This window comes from Rutidosis leptorrhynchoides, chromosome 2 (assembly GCF_046630445.1).
Source record: "Rutidosis leptorrhynchoides isolate AG116_Rl617_1_P2 chromosome 2, CSIRO_AGI_Rlap_v1, whole genome shotgun sequence".
Taxonomy (NCBI): Eukaryota; Viridiplantae; Streptophyta; class Magnoliopsida; order Asterales; family Asteraceae; genus Rutidosis; species Rutidosis leptorrhynchoides.
Window position 1 is genome coordinate 521,067,398 of NC_092334.1, and position 18,463 is coordinate 521,085,860.

The window sequence follows — 18,463 nt, forward strand, 5'->3', positions numbered from 1 at the left end:
GTTATTGTTGGGATTGTTGTTGTTGCGGTTGTTATTGTTGTTGAAACGGTTGTTGTAGTTGTTGCTGGGGTGGTTGTTGTTGTTGCATTTATTGTTGTGAAAATTGGTGCGATTGTAATTGTGATTGTTGTGTTGATTGTTAAAATTGTGACCCTTGTCACTGGTTTCTTCCCACTTTCTCTTGATTTGTTTCGTGTTGACTTCTTCGGCCGCCTGCCCTTTAACTCTTTCCTCAATCTGATTTATGAGTTTATGAGCCATTCGACTCGCCTTTTGTATGGAGGTGGGCTCGTGTGAACTTATATCTTCTTGGATCCTTTCTGGTAACCCTTTTACAAATGCGTCGATTTTCTCCTCTTCATCTTCGAACGCTCTTAGGCACAATAAACACAACTCCGTGAATCATCGTTCGTATGTGGTAATGTCGAAACCTTATGTTCGTAATCCTTTAAGCTCTACTTTGAGCTTATTGACCTCGTTTCTGGGACGATACTGCTCAGTCATCAGATGTTTGAATGCTAACCACGGTAGTGCGTACGTAGCATCTTGTCCCACTTGCTCTAGGTAGGTATTCCACCATGTTAACGCAGTACCTGTAAAGGTATGGGTAGCGTACTTTACTTTGTCTTCTTCAGTACACTTACTTATGGCAAACACCGATTCAACCTTTTCGGTCCACCGTTTCAATCCGATTGGACCCTCAGTTCCATCGAATTCCAAAGATTTACAGGCAATGAATTCTTTGTAGGAGCATCCTATACGATTTCTTGTGGTGTTATTTGTATTGCTAGATTCAGAGTTATTGTTGTTGTTTTGCATTGTAGCCTGTACCGTGGCTATGTTTGCTGCAAGGAAAACACGGAAGTCTTCCTCGCTCATGTTCAAATTCTGACGAGTCGTCGGTGCCATTTCCTTCAAAAATAGCTCAAAAGAATTAAGTTAATCATATAGAATATTAAGAGTAGTCAATAGTATTTCGTAGCATAATATGAACTCATTTATAAAAGCTTTTTATTCATATTAGCGTTTTATAGTTTTAATTCGGGTAGTATCTACCCGTTAAGTTCATATTTAGTAGCTAATATACAATTCAACTACTACAATTATATATGAAAAACTGATTATAATAATATTTCACGTTCAAACTTTCATACAATATTTTACAAATTTACAATACCGCTATTATACATATAGTATGAAATATAGCACACAATAACTTTGATACAAAATAGTTGTGACAACAATCCTAGTTAATACGCAAGTCGTTCAGCAAAGGCAATAAAAACACGTAATTCATAAGTCCAGAAACAAGTCATGCATTCTGGTTTTACTAAGACTACTTCCCATCCTTGGTCTTGTGGAACATAACCGTTGTGGCCGTTGACAAGACAGCATGTTGTAACGTTGTCAAAGGGAAGAGGGTTTTGTAATGTCCAACAGCACCGTAATAATCTAAAAACCTTGTTTCTCACCCCAACTACTGAATCCGTCACTTGTGGAAAGGTTTTATTTAAAAGTTGTAATCCGATGTTCTTTTTCTCACTTTGGTGAGAAGCGAACATCACTAACCCGTAAGCATAACATGCTTCTTTATGTTGTATGTTAGAAGCTCTTTCTAACTCACGAAGTCCTATGTTGGGATATGTTGAGTCAAAATAGGTTCTTAACCCGTAGCGTAAAATTGCATTTGGGTTCCCCGCATTTAATGCTTTAAAGAAAACAAGGCGTAACTTACGGTGTCCCCAATGTGATATACCCCATTTTTCAAATGAAAGCCTTTTATAAACTAAGGCATGCCCGGAACATTCATCAAATGTTCTACACACTAATCTCGCCGTAAATAATTGTGCCGATGAATTCTGACCGACTTTAGACAAGATTTCATCAATCATGTCCCCGGGTAGGTCTTCTAAAATTTTTGGTTGTCTATCCTTAACATCCATTTTTGTTTTAATACTGTAAAAATAGACGAGGGTTAGATTCGTAAAAGATAATTATCAAATAATACAAGCAAATTTCACATACAACAAGAAAAGTACAAGCACACTTATATTACATATTTTACACCTCATGATTACAACTCTTTATTCCGACTCACTAGTTTCTTCCTCTTCGGACCTGTTTCGTTTTGCTAATTTTCTAGGGATATATGATGTTCCTCTAATACGAGCCGTTGTTTTCACAAATGGTTTAGAAAAACCTGGTGGCTTAGAGTTTCCCGGGTTATTGTTACAACTTAAGAAATACGGGTGTTGACGATACATATAAAGTTCATCGGAGTTGGAATCAGGTGTCTCTATTTTGATGCCCTTTCCCTTATTATTTTCTTTTGCCTTTTCAAATTGGGTTGAGGTAATTTCTGTAACATCATCGGAATCCTCATCGGGATCCGATTCATCGAAAAATTGGTAATCTTCCCAATATTTTTCTTCCTCGGCGGAAACACCCTTGACCATTTTTAACTTTGGTCCATTGTTAGAGGATTTTATTTTATTTATCTGTTTTTCTATGGTTCCTAATATTTCCTCCTCTGGAACCTCTTCTTCCGGTTCCTCTTCTTCCGGTTCCTCCTCTTCCGGTTCCTTCTCTTCCGGTTCCTGTTCGGAAATTTGTGAATCTTCCTAAACTATATTCGACTCTTCATTATTATTAGGTGAGTCGATGGGATTTGTACTAGAGGTAGACATCTAACACACACAATATCAAACACGTTAAGAGATTAATATATCACATAATATTTACATGTTAACAATATATAGTTTCCAACAAAAATGTTAAGCAATCGTTTTTCAAGTAAACACGGTCGAAGTCCAGACTCACTAATGCATCCTAACGAACTCGATAAGACACACTAATGCAAATTTCTAGTTCTCTAAGACCAATGCTAGGATACCAACTGAAATGTCCCGTTCATATTGATTATAAACGTTCCATATTAATTGATTTCGTCGCGAGGTTTTGACCTCTATATGAGATGTTTTTCAAAGACTGCATTCATTTTTAAAACAACCATAACCTTTATTTTATCGATAAAGGTTTAAAAAGCATTACGTAGATTATCAAATAATGATAATCTAAAATATACCGTTTACACACGACCATTACATAATGGTTTACAATAAGAATATATTACATCAAAAATAAGGTTTTTAAATGCAGTTTTTACACAATATCATACAAACATGGACTCCAAATCTTGTCCTTATTTTAGTATGCAACAGCGGAAGCTCTTAATAATCACCTGAGAATAAACATGCTTAAAATGTCAACAAAAATGTTGGTGAATTATAGGTTTAACCTATATATTATCAAATCATAATAATAGACCACAAGATTTCATTTTTATAACACATCTCATATCAAGCATTTCGCAAACTGCATAGAGATAAAAATCATTCATATGTTGAACACCTGGTAACCGACGTTAACTTAATGCATAGAGTATCTCCAAAACAGAACCTTTCGTCTGTATAATAATCTCGAAGTACTAAACCATCCATAACCTGAATGGAGGTTGTTAAGCCCAATAGATCTATCTTTAGGATTCGCGTCAATTAGGGGCCATTTCCATAATTCTTAGGTTACCAGACTTGAAGGGCGATATTCGATTTAATAATCCAACCATAGAATGTAGTTTTGCGTACTTGTGTCTATTTTGTAAAACATTTATAAAGCTGCATGTATTCTCATCCCAAAAAAAATATTAGATTGTAAAAGTGGGACTATAACTCACTTTCACAGATTTTTACTTTGCCGGAAGTAAGACTTGGCCACTGGTCGATTCACGAACCTATAACAAATGTGTACATATATATCAAAGTATGATCGAAATATATTCACAACATTTTTTATTAAGTTTTTATGATTTAAGTCTGTTAAGTTAGCAGTCCTCGTTAGTAACCTACAACTAGTTGTCCACAGTTAGATGTATAAAAATAAATCAATATATATTATCTTGAATCAATCCACGACCCAGTGTATACACGTCTAAGGCTAGATCACAACTCAAAGTATATATATTATTGGAAATAACCTCAACCCTGTATAGCTAACTCAAACATTACTGCATATAGAGTGTCTATGGTTGTTCCAAATAATATATATAGATGGGTCGATATGATATGTCAAAACATTGTATACGTGTCTATGGTATCCCAAGATTAAATAATATGTATAATACAATATAAATTAGTTAGGATATGTTTAGTCTAGATTTGTTACAAAATTTTCGTAGCTAAAACTAGCAAGTTTATCCAATTTTGTTTTACCCGTCATTTCTTCGTTTCAAATCCGTTTGGAGTGATTCAAGTTGCTATGGTTTCATAATGAACTAAAATTTATGAAACTAAACAGAAAAAGTATAAGTTTATAGTCGAAAATATAGGTTACAAGTCATTTTTTAAAGAGGTAGTCATTTCCGTCGAAAAAACGACATCTTGATGACCATTTTGAAAAACATACTTCCACTTTGTGTTTAACCATGATTTTTGGATATAGTATCATGTTCATATGTAATATCATTTTTTCAGAAAACAAACTTCTAATTCAAAGATTAAGATACTTTTTATTCTATTTTTTAACCCAAAACAGCCCCCGATTTCACTACGACGGCGTATTTCCGGTTTTACGGTGTTCTTCGTGTTTCCAGGTTTTAAATCATTAAGTTAGTATATCATATAGATATAGAACATGTGTTTAGTTGATTTTAAAAGTCAAGTTAGAAGGATTAACTTTATTTGCAGACAAGTTTAGAATTAACTAAACTATGTTATAGTGATTACAAGTTTAAATCTTCGAATAAGATAGCTTTATATGTATGAATCGGATGATGTTATGAACATCATTACTACCTTAAGTTTAGTAGGTAAACCTACTGGAAGTGACAAGAAATGATCTAGCTTCAAAAGATTCTTGGATGGCTTGAAAGTTCTTGAAGTAGAATCATGACACGAAAACAAGTTCAAGTAAGATTTCTGCTTGAATTAAGATTGTTATAGTTATAGAAATTGAATCAAAGTTTGAATATGAGTATTACCTTGAATTAGAGAGATAACCTACTGTAAGTAACAAAGATTTCTTGATCTTGGATGATTACTTGGAATGGATTAGAAAGCTTAGAAGTAATCTTGCAAACTTGAAAGTGTTCTTGGTTTTATGAAACTAGAACTTATAGAATATATGAAGAACACTTAAAACTTGAAGATAGAACTTGAGAGAGATCAATTAGATGAAGAAAATTGAAGAATGAAAGTGTTTGTAGGTGTTTTTGGTCGTTGGTATATGGATTAGATATAAAGGATGTGTAAGTTTGTTTTCATGTAAATAATTCATGAATGATTTATAATATTTTTTTATAATTTTGTGAGATATTTCATGCTAGTTGCCAAATGATGGTTCCCACATATTTAATGACTCATATGGGCTGCTAAAGAGCTGATCATTGAAGTGTATATACCAATAGTATATACATCTAGAAGCTGTGTATTGTACGAGTACGAATACGGGTGCATACGAGTAGAGTTGTTGATGAAAATGAATGAGGATGTAATTGTAAGCATTTTTGTTAAGTAGAAGTACTTTGATATGTGTCTTGAAGTCTTTCAAAAGTGTACTAATACATTTAAATACACTACATGTATATACATTTTAACTGAGTCGTTAAGTCATCGTTAGTCGTTACATGTAAGTGTTGTTTTGAAACCTTTAAGTTAACGATCTTGTTAAATGTTATTAATTCATTGTTATTATACTTAAATGAGATGTTAAATTGTTATGTTAACATGATAACATGGTGTATGAATATATCTTAACATCTGATGTGAAGCGAGGTGTATATAAAATAGTTATTATTTTACTAGGAAAAACTATTAAATACGATACAATTTTACACAAGATATTTATTTATTTATAGAATGGATATACTTAAACCTTGCTACAACACTTATAGGCAGTGTACCTAATCGTACAGTAGTGTAGTTTTTAGTAAGTCCGGTTCGTTCCACAGGGAAATCTTTGAACAAAGCTCAACGCTATATTAGTTTACTTTTATAAAAATACAAATATATATATAAGTAATATTATTATTATAAAGGGGGGTTTTTACCGTTTAATGACCGGTTTGTCGATTTTAAAACTTTAGTCGCAGTTAAAACCTAATGTAAAATATAAAATAAATACAAGACTTAAATTAAAGCGTAAAGTAAATAACGATAATGAAATTGCGAATAATAAAAATGCGATAAAATAAAATTGCGATAATTAAAAAGTACGATAATTAAAAGTGCGATAAAATAAAATAAATAAAAGTGCGATAATTAGAAGTGCAATTAAATATAAAATAAAGGAAATTAAATATGAAATAAAAGAATTATGCTTATTTAAACTTCCGTAATCATGATGTTTGACGTGTTGATTTTAGTTTTATGCCCATGGGTTAATTGTCCTTTGTCCTGGATTATTTAATATGTCCGTTTGGTTTTTGTCCATAACAGTCCATCAGTCATAAATATAAATTGCAAGTGTCCTTGTCAAATTATTATTATACCCGAAGATAAATATTCCAACTAATTGGGGATTCGAATTGTAACAAGGTTTTAATACTTTGTTTAATGAATACACCAGGTTATCGACTGCGTGTAAACCAAGGTTTTACCACTTTGTTAACAATTACACCAATTACCCTTGAATGTAATTTCTGTGAAGACCCGTCCTAATCCATCCGGACGAAGTCCATATCGATTATAAACGATTCACAACAGTTGATTACATCGCGAGGTACTTGACCTCTATATGATACATTTTACAAACATTGCATTCGTTTTTGAAAAGACAAACTTTCATTACATCGAAAGTTGACAGGCATGCATACCATTTCATAATATATCCAACTATAATTGACTTGATAATAATCTTGATGAACTCGACGACTCGAATGCAACGTCTTTTGAAATATGCCATGAATGACTCCAAGTAATATCTATAAAATGAGCAAATACACAGCGGAAGATTTCTTTCGTACCTGAGAATAAACATGCTTTAAAGTGTCAACCAAAAGGTTGGTGAGTTCATTAGTTTAACTTAAACAATCGTTTCCATCATTTTAATAGACCACAAGATTTCAGATTTCCATTTCTCATAAACATACGTCCCATGCATAGAGACAAAAATATCATTCATATGGATTGAACACCTGGTAACCGACATTAACAATATGCATATATAAGAATATCCCCATCATTCCGGGATCCTCCTTCGGACATGATATAAATTTCGAAGTACTAAAACATCCGGTACTTTGGATGGGGCTTGTTGGGCCCGATAGATCTATCTTTAGGATTCGCGTCAATTAGGGTGTCTGTTCCCTAATTCTTAGATTACCAGACTTAATAAAAAGGGGCATATTCGACTTCGATAATCCAACCATAGAATGTAGTTTCACGTACTTGTGTCAATTTCGTAAAACAGTTATAAAAGTTGCGCATGTATTCTCAGCCCAAAAATATAAAGGGTAAAAAGACAAATGAAACTCACGATACTGTATTTTGTAGTAAAAATACATATGACGTCATTGAACAATGCAGGGTTGGCCTCGGATTCACGAACCTATATCAATTGTGTATATATTAATACGTATAATGTAAGTTACAAAATTTCATTTATTAATATGTATTATTTATATATTATAGTTTTGTAGAATTTATTCTAACCTTTATTTTAAAACGTATACTTATATTATATTTTAAGTTATATTTTATATATATATATCTATTTTATGTATATATATCTATAATGATTTACGTTTATATAAATAGTGACATTAATATATTTATAAACATATATTTGTGGTTAGTATTGTATTTATGAAATTTTATTAGTTTGTTATGTGAATTATTAATACAATCCTAGTATATACCATAAGTATATATATAGTGTACAAAAGATTTATTTGTTAAAATAATAATTTAGATAATAATGATTTACTAATAATAATAATAATTTTATTAATAATGATAATACTAATAGCAAAAAAAATGAAAATGATAACTGTTAATGATACTAATAATAATAACTCTAAAATAATATTAATACTAATACCATACTTATGTTAATAATAAGGGTTCTAATATTTATAAAATGATAAATGATAATCATAATAATACTAGTAAATATTAATGATGATACTGATAAATATGATATTATTAATTGTAAATGTACTGATGATACTATTATTTATAAACCGGTACAAATTCTAATATTGATGATAATAATATATTTTTATTTCCTTCATAATAATAATAATGATAATCATAATCATAATCCTAATGATGATAAAATACTAAAATGATAAGTTTATTACTAATAATAATATTATTAATACCTATCATAATAATAATAGTAATGTCTATAATACTTTCAAATATGATAACAAGTATGATACTAATAATAACAATAACAATAACAATCAAAACAATCACAATAATAATAATAATACTAATAATAATTAATATATAATAACAATAATAAAATTAGAAAAGAAAACTACCTCACATGAAAAGAGTTTCAAAAAAAAAAAAAAGAAACTACCGTCCTCTGGACTCGATCTCGTGACCACATGCTCACACGCAAACACTCTCGACCATCCCACCAATTCTGATTCTCTGTACTAATATCGAATTTAAATTTTATATATAAACTGTTTTTCTTCTATTCCTCTTCTTCTCCACAAGTCTCATGGATTCAACAAAACATCAATAACCAAAAAAAAAAAAAAAAAAAAAAAAATCGGGGTTCCCTTTAAAGCTTCAAAACATTACAGAAAAAAAAATAATTTGGGTTCTAAAATAAAAAAAATATATATACTAAAGGCCTACTGCAGCGTCGGTTCTTGGAACAAAACAAAAAAAATTGATTTCGTAATAGATAACATTATAGATAATGTTTATAACACGAAATAGTTTTCTAAACATGTATAAAAACTACTGGAATCGTCAATTTGATCAGAAACATATACACGAACGCGAATTTGTCTCAAGAACAATTGTCGACTTTTTTTAAACTAAACTTTGACTTCAATATTCAATATCGATATAAAGATTTGAGAGTTGAGATTTTGCAGATAGATTCAAAGAAAGATTTCTAACCTTTCTGCATTTTTAGATTTTGAAACTTTATTCGAAATTGAATTAAGAGAAAAAAAAAATTGGAGCGTGCAGAGAAGAAGAAAAAAAAAATATCGCTGTGCTCTTTAATCCCATTGGATTTCCTTTTTATTTGATTTGCAATTATACATAATCATGTTGTAATAATAGAGATCGGTTGATAAAAAATGGAGAAAATGTCAACACAGGTTCACGAGTTGGGAGCAGGAAAGAAACAAAAAAAATAATAATAATAGAGATAAAGGATATAGAGGTCACGCGTATAATATAGATCCCTACTGTTTTTTTTTAATTAATAATAATAATATATAATAACAATACTATTAATATCTAATAATATTAATAAAATTAATAATAATGATAAATATAATATTAATGATAATAATAATTGTAAAAATGATAATAATAATAATAATAATAATAATACCATACTAATTATGATAATATTAATATTTTATCGATAATAATAATATTAGTAATAATAATAATAATCTAATTTATACATTCAATTTCATCTTTATATGATATAAAGTGATATTATGAATACAAATATTGATATTTGACGATACAAATAACATTACTAGAACAACTATATTTGTATTTAAATTTAATTTATTAATATCATCTATTATTATGTAATATTTAATAATTATGTAATATGTATTGTAACATATACTGAATATTATATATTTATGCATTTTAATATAAATATATTATAATATTTATTTACATACTAATTATATTATACTTATGTAAGTATTATATATATTTATTAAAATAGTACATTATTTCATCATAGATATATTATAAATTTCTACATATACATAATATAATAATTATGTATAAAATCATATATATAGTTATATTTATGTATATATGTATACTACCATATATATAAAATCATGTTTTAAATGTTGAGTAGATGATTAATTATGTATATTAAACAATTAACTACAAAGTATAACATTGTACATTTAATATTTTGATAACGTTGGTAAAATATGTTTGAATCATTTATATACAATATACTATATATATTCAAAATGAAAATCTTTAGTTATTAAATGTTATCTTTTATAATAACAAAATTACTTAATAGTTCATTAATACTAATATAATTAGTTTTATATATAATTATTTATATTTACATTCTTAGTTACAATTAAAGGTTCGTAAATCGTCGAAAATAGTTAAAGGTCAAATGTTATCATGAAATAGTTCAAACATAATGAGACTCGGTTTAATAGACTTTGCTTATCGAGTCGAATCATATAAGATTATGTTTAAATTTGGTCGGAAATTCCCGGGTCATCACAGTACCTACCCGTTAAAGAAATTTCGTCCCGAAATTTGAGTGAGGTCGTCATAGCTAACAATAAATATGTTTTCCTGACGAATATGAGTTGATAACTTGAGTTTTATCATCATTGAGTAATATGGATAAAAATAATTCGATTATTCGAAGAGTGCGAATGAAGCTATTCACAAAAGGATGAAATGAGAAACAATGATTTGTTTTTAACTTTTGACGTAGTCAGGTTTGAATTTAGAAAATAAGGCGCGTCTTAACTTTTGACATTGTCTTGGTTGAATTCCGGAATTTAAGGGATTTAAAGAAAATCTTGAAGATCTATAAAATCTGATTCTTCGGGATTTATGGAAATTAAGATCTCTTTAATTAAATACGGTGATCTGCCCCGATTACTACGTCTGATATTTCCAGTATAAATTAAGCTCTTCCTTTCCATTATTCTCACCATTCTTATACTTTCTTTCTTAGTTCATACATCCAAAAGATTCTGAAAATGATTAATCCAGTTCTGATCCTTGTCCTCATCCTTACTATCGCAACAATCATTCTCCTTTTCCAACTTCCACCAGAGGAATCTGCTTTCTTCTACTTCGCCCTCGGGATTATAATGTTTTTAATTCTCCCGTGTCTTTATGTTGCGATAAACATTGATATACACGGTTTGTAATTTATGTGTTGTTATCGGACTTTATATTCTCCCTTATATTTCAAAGCTCTATGCTTTTGTTTTCTCTTCCCGACTTCAAGTCAAGCGAATAATGGTCCAGAATTTATAGATATAGAGTTTCGAATGATTATAATGTTCTAAGCATGAAGGAACGTGATAGCACGATTTGATTTTCAAATTTATCAACATCACGGAAGATAGAACCATCAAGAATACATTTTCTTGATTTGTTACGGAGTTAAGTAGGATGAAAGAGTTATGTAACATGGCACATGATGACGTTATGATCTGTGAATCATCACGTTTCATTTAGAAACTCAGCATGACTTACTGTAATATAATCACGTTGATCAAGTGTCATTAAATTATACTAACTCATGCATCAGTTCCCATCATTACTACAATAACATTCATATTTTAAGCTTGAAAATTTACAGAATATAGAAACTAACAGTTTCTATATGATGTAATACTGATAGCACGAAAAGATTAATGATTTCAGATAAGAATAGTTATAAAAATATCTCCAGAAATATGGAGGATATTTATAATGAAAGGTACGATAATATCTCAGAATATCTAAGATCAGAGGATGATAGAAACTATTGTCTGCAAGGGTTTAGAGTAAGGAGCAAGTTATTCACTATAGACTTTAGCAGACATTGAATTATTTGGATTCTTTGAAGTCAAACTTATTCTTTGTGATTTATCCACGGCTTTCTTCATAGTTTCGCATAATCTGCTTTTCGGTACTATATTTTCTATTGAATGTTTCCAATATATTGATACACAGGAAGCACGAAGATGTATATAATTTCGGACGAGAATATTTATGAAAATATCCTCAGAAATATCAAAGATATTGATGATGATATTTTGGAATTTCTAAGTTCGACGGTTGATGGAGAAAGATTTTCCGCAAGATTTTAACATGACTTCGGAGCAAGATATTCTCTAAAGATTTCAACGGATCCAGAATTACCTGAATCCTTTGAATATAGGATTTGGTCCTTGTATTTGTCCTTGGTCTCCTTCATGGGTAACTCAATCTGTTTTTCAATACCCAATTTTCTATCGAGCGTTCCTAACACTCCTTTCTTTATCATCAAACTTTTGTCCGTTTAGACCATCTACCATTTTTCTGTTTCCTCTGCATTTAATGCTATGATATCTGAATCATCGGTTATTAATCCGAGGTGGTTTCAGGAGAATTGTGTTTTTAGATGATTAAACGCTGATGGTAATATGATGGAATATGAAAGGTTACCTGGTAATAATAAAAGAGCACGCGTATATATAAACGTTATAATAAGGTTGTTTCGTACGAAAAGTCGAAGTTGACTTGTTGGAGCTGTGACAAAATTGGCTAATTTTGAAAAGGGATCGCAAAGTTGTTTTTGTTAATAAATGCCAAAGGATCTGACGCGGCTACGTGTTGAACTTTTACTCAATTGCCGAGAGTTTCTCAGGTGCATAACTATATGCATAAATCTTTCCTTCCGTAGATGAAGTGCGGTTGATTCATCCTATCGATTGAGGTGTTTTCAAGAATCATGAAAGGTTTGAACGCAGAATGTAATCGTGAAGATACAAATGAGGTTTAAGACGAAATCAAGTGGCAAACTTGAAGAATTGTTTAGTTTCATATGTTATATTCAATATTTTAATTCATTTTAATTGTCCAATGTTATTAGTCCACAGTCGATAGTCCACAGTTGACAGTGCAATCATTCATATATAGTTTAATATATAATATTTGAATTAATTAATACGTATCGTGACCCGTGTACATGTCTCAGACTCGATCACAACTCAAAGTATATATATTATTATAGAATCAACCTCAACCCTGTATAGAGAACTCGATCATTACTGCATATAGAGTGTCTATGGTGATTCCAAATAATATATATAGATGTGTCGATATGATATGTCAAAATCTTGTATACGTGTCCCGATATTTAAAGTGCGTAAAATAAATAACAGAAATTAAATGACGATAAATAAAGTGCGTAAAGTAAATAACAGAAATTAAATGACAATAAATAAAATTGCGAGAATATAAATTGCGATAAATAAATTGCGATAAATAAAATGTAATACGGAATTAACAGTTAGCTAGGAACAGTTAGCTAGGATTTTGTTAGCGTGGTTTCTTAATAAAATTTAATATTGTTAATTAGTCTGTTTCTAATCAATTTTAATTGTGTCCATTATTTCTTCATTATGCCACTTGTTGGATTCTGATAGGTCAAAATTCAAATATGAAATTGAATTTGAATGAAAATAGTTATTCTTTGGTGAATGGATAAGTATCCCGGTGGTTGTAAATAGGATAGTGAATAACTGTTGAATCAGATTCGAAGAATATACAGTGTAACTTATTAATGTGAAATTTAAATATTCCTCGGGTATTACCTACCCGTTAAAATATTTTTATTATTAACAGTTTGTACAAAAGAATTTTTAATTACAATCTTTATGAAAACATATATACATATATATTTTCTTCAAATGTAATCATGAATTTAATGAGTTAACATGATATTAAACTCATTTAGTTTTCAGTTGGAACTAGAATAAATAATCTCTAAAACATTAGAGATTACATAATCACCATGTCGAACGAAGATAACTGATGTAGAATGTCATGTAGAATGATGATTATACTCGAGGTATAGATTGAGATGTTGAGGCATGTGATATTGAAATTTGGGTTGTTAGTGGTACTGTTGGTGCCGGTGATTTGGATGAAGCTGGTACGTTTTGCACCATATTTTCCAAGACTACAACTTATGCGCGAAGTTCGTTAACTTCTTCTATTACACCGGGATGATTGTCGGTTCGGACGAGCGGATGAATGAGGTTTAGAATCTGAGATAGTATATGATCGTGATGAGATACTTTGGAAATGAGAGAGAAAATGGTGTCTCGAACAGGTTCGCCGGTAAACGTTTTAGGTTCATTGTCAAGAGGTGAATTTGGTTAGTGGAAATGATCGCCTTCTTCGCGTTTCCATTGATTAAGTCGACTACGAACCCATCTCTAATTCATTCAGAATAGATGATGGCTAATTGATCGATTCATTCCGGTTACTCTGCTTTCGGAGCTCGAGTGGAAATCCATATCGAAATAGCTGTCGGAATAACTATCGAAATAGCTATCGAAATCTGATGGACTCGAACTGGTTGAGGGATTCATCTCGTACGATCAGATGAAGGATTTTCGATAAGAAATAGATTATAGGATGTAGATTAGTACCCTGCAATACATAATTTACATATGCATATATAATACTAAAATCCCATAAGCTACGGAGGAATCTACGGAAGCTGTCAGGCAAAGGTAACAATAACAGATACGCTAAGATATGAATTTAACTATACACTGTCTATGCAATAAAGGCAGTAAGACGTGTCTTAGACTTTAAGGATGATAAGCAAATAATTTTTCGATACTAAATGATAAGCAAAACTTTTGACATGCAAACACGGTCGAAGTCCAGACTCATTAATGCATTCTAACGACTATCAGTTAGACTCACTAATGCAAGACCTGGTTCGCTAAGACCACCGCTCTGATACCAACTGTGAAGACCCGTCCTAATCCATCCGGACGAAGTCCATATCGATTATAAACGATTCACAACAGTTGATTACATCGCGAGGTACTTGACCTCTATATGATACATTTTACAAACATTGCATTCGTTTTTGAAAAGACAAACTTTCATTACATCGAAAGTTGACAGGCATGCATACCATTTCATAATATATCCAACTATAATTGACTTGATAATAATCTTGATGAACTCGACGACTCGAATGCAACGTCTTTTGAAATATGCCATGAATGACTCCAAGTAATATCTATAAAATGAGCAAATACACAGCGGAAGATTTCTTTCGTACCTGAGAATAAACATGCTTTAAAGTGTCAACCAAAAGGTTGGTGAGTTCATTAGTTTAACTTAAACAATCGTTTCCATCATTTTAATAGACCACAAGATTTCAGATTTCCATTTCTCATAAACATACGTCCCATGCATAGAGACAAAAATATCATTCATATGGATTGAACACCTGGTAACCGACATTAACAATATGCATATATAAGAATATCCCCATCATTCCGGGATCCTCCTTCGGACATGATATAAATTTCGAAGTACTAAAACATCCGGTACTTTGGATGGGGCTTGTTGGGCCCGATAGATCTATCTTTAGGATTCGCGTCAATTAGGGTGTCTGTTCCCTAATTCTTAGATTACCAGACTTAATAAAAAGGGGCATATTCGACTTCGATAATCCAACCATAGAATGTAGTTTCACGTACTTGTGTCAATTTCGTAAAACAGTTATAAAAGTTGCGCATGTATTCTCAGCCCAAAAATATAAAGGGTAAAAAGACAAATGAAACTCACGATACTGTATTTTGTAGTAAAAATACATATGACGTCATTGAACAATGCAGGGTTGGCCTCGGATTCACGAACCTATATCAATTGTGTATATATTAATACGTATAATGTAAGTTACAAAATTTCATTTATTAATATGTATTATTTATATATTATAGTTTTGTAGAATTTATTCTAACCTTTATTTTAAAACGTATACTTATATTATATTTTAAGTTATATTTTATATATATATATCTATTTTATGTATATATATCTATAATGATTTACGTTTATATAAATAGTGACATTAATATATTTATAAACATATATTTGTGGTTAGTATTGTATTTATGAAATTTTATTAGTTTGTTATGTGAATTATTAATACAATCCTAGTATATACCATAAGTATATATATAGTGTACAAAAGATTTATTTGTTAAAATAATAATTTAGATAATAATGATTTACTAATAATAATAATAATTTTATTAATAATGATAATACTAATAGCAAAAAAAATGAAAATGATAACTGTTAATGATACTAATAATAATAACTCTAAAATAATATTAATACTAATACCATACTTATGTTAATAATAAGGGTTCTAATATTTATAAAATGATAAATGATAATCATAATAATACTAGTAAATATTAATGATGATACTGATAAATATGATATTATTAATTGTAAATGTACTGATGATACTATTATTTATAAACCGGTACAAATTCTAATATTGATGATAATAATATATTTTTATTTCCTTCATAATAATAATAATGATAATCATAATCATAATCCTAATGATGATAAAATACTAAAATGATAAGTTTATTACTAATAATAATATTATTAATACCTATCATAATAATAATAGTAATGTCTATAATACTTTCAAATATGATAACAAGTATGATACTAATAATAACAATAACAATAACAATCAAAACAATCACAATAATAATAATAATACTAATAATAATTAATATATAATAACAATAATAAAATTAGAAAAGAAAACTACCTCACATGAAAAGAGTTTCAAAAAAAAAAAAAAGAAACTACCGTCCTCTGGACTCGATCTCGTGACCACATGCTCACACGCAAACACTCTCGACCATCCCACCAATTCTGATTCTCTGTACTAATATTGAATTTAAATTTTATATATAAACTGTTTTTCTTCTATTCCTCTTCTTCTCCACAAGTCTCATGGATTCAACAAAACATCAATAACCAAAAAAAAAAAAAAAAAAAAAAAAAATCGGGGTTCCCTTTAAAGCTTCAAAACATTACAGAAAAAAAAATAATTTGGGTTCTAAAATAAAAAAAATATATATACTAAAGGCCTACTGCAGCGTCGGTTCTTGGAACAAAACAAAAAAAATTGATTTCGTAATAGATAACATTATAGATAATGTTTATAACACGAAATAGTTTTCTAAACATGTATAAAAACTACTGGAATCGTCAATTTGATCAGAAACATATACACGAACGCGAATTTGTCTCAAGAACAATTGTCGACTTTTTTTAAACTAAACTTTGACTTCAATATTCAATATCGATATAAAGATTTGAGAGTTGAGATTTTGCAGATAGATTCAAAGAAAGATTTCTAACCTTTCTGCATTTTTAGATTTTGAAACTTTATTCGAAATTGAATTAAGAGAAAAAAAAAATTGGAGCGTGCAGAGAAGAAGAAAAAAAAAATATCGCTGTGCTCTTTAATCCCATTGGATTTCCTTTTTATTTGATTTGCAATTATACATAATCATGTTGTAATAATAGAGATCGGTTGATAAAAAATGGAGAAAATGTCAACACAGGTTCACGAGTTGGGAGCAGGAAAGAAACAAAAAAAATAATAATAATAGAGATAAAGGATATAGAGGTCACGCGTATAATATAGATCCCTACTGTTTTTTTTTAATTAATAATAATAATATATAATAACAATACTATTAATATCTAATAATATTAATAAAATTAATAATAATGATAAATATAATATTAATGATAATAATAATTGTAAAAATGATAATAATAATAATAATAATAATAATACCATACTAATTATGATAATATTAATATTTTATCGATAATAATAATATTAGTAATAATAATAATAATCTAATTTATACATTCAATTTCATCTTTATATGATATAAAGTGATATTATGAATACAAATATTGATATTTGACGATACAAATAACATTACTAGAACAACTATATTTGTATTTAAATTTAATTTATTAATATCATCTATTATTATGTAATATTTAATAATTATGTAATATGTATTGTAACATATACTGAATATTATATATTTATGCATTTTAATATAAATATATTATAATATTTATTTACATACTAATTATATTATACTTATGTAAGTATTATATATATTTATTAAAATAGTACATTATTTCATCATAGATATATTATAAATTTCTACATATACATAATATAATAATTATGTATAAAATCATATATATAGTTATATTTATGTATATATGTATACTACCATATATATAAAATCATGTTTTAAATGTTGAGTAGATGATTAATTATGTATATTAAACAATTAACTACAAAGTATAACATTGTACATTTAATATTTTGATAACGTTGGTAAAATATGTTTGAATCATTTATATACAATATACTATATATATTCAAAATGAAAATCTTTAGTTATTAAATGTTATCTTTTATAATAACAAAATTACTTAATAGTTCATTAATACTAATATAATTAGTTTTATATATAATTATTTATATTTACATTCTTAGTTACAATTAAAGGTTCGTAAATCGTCGAAAATAGTTAAAGGTCAAATGTTATCATGAAATAGTTCAAACATAATGAGACTCGGTTTAATAGACTTTGCTTATCGAGTCGAATCATATA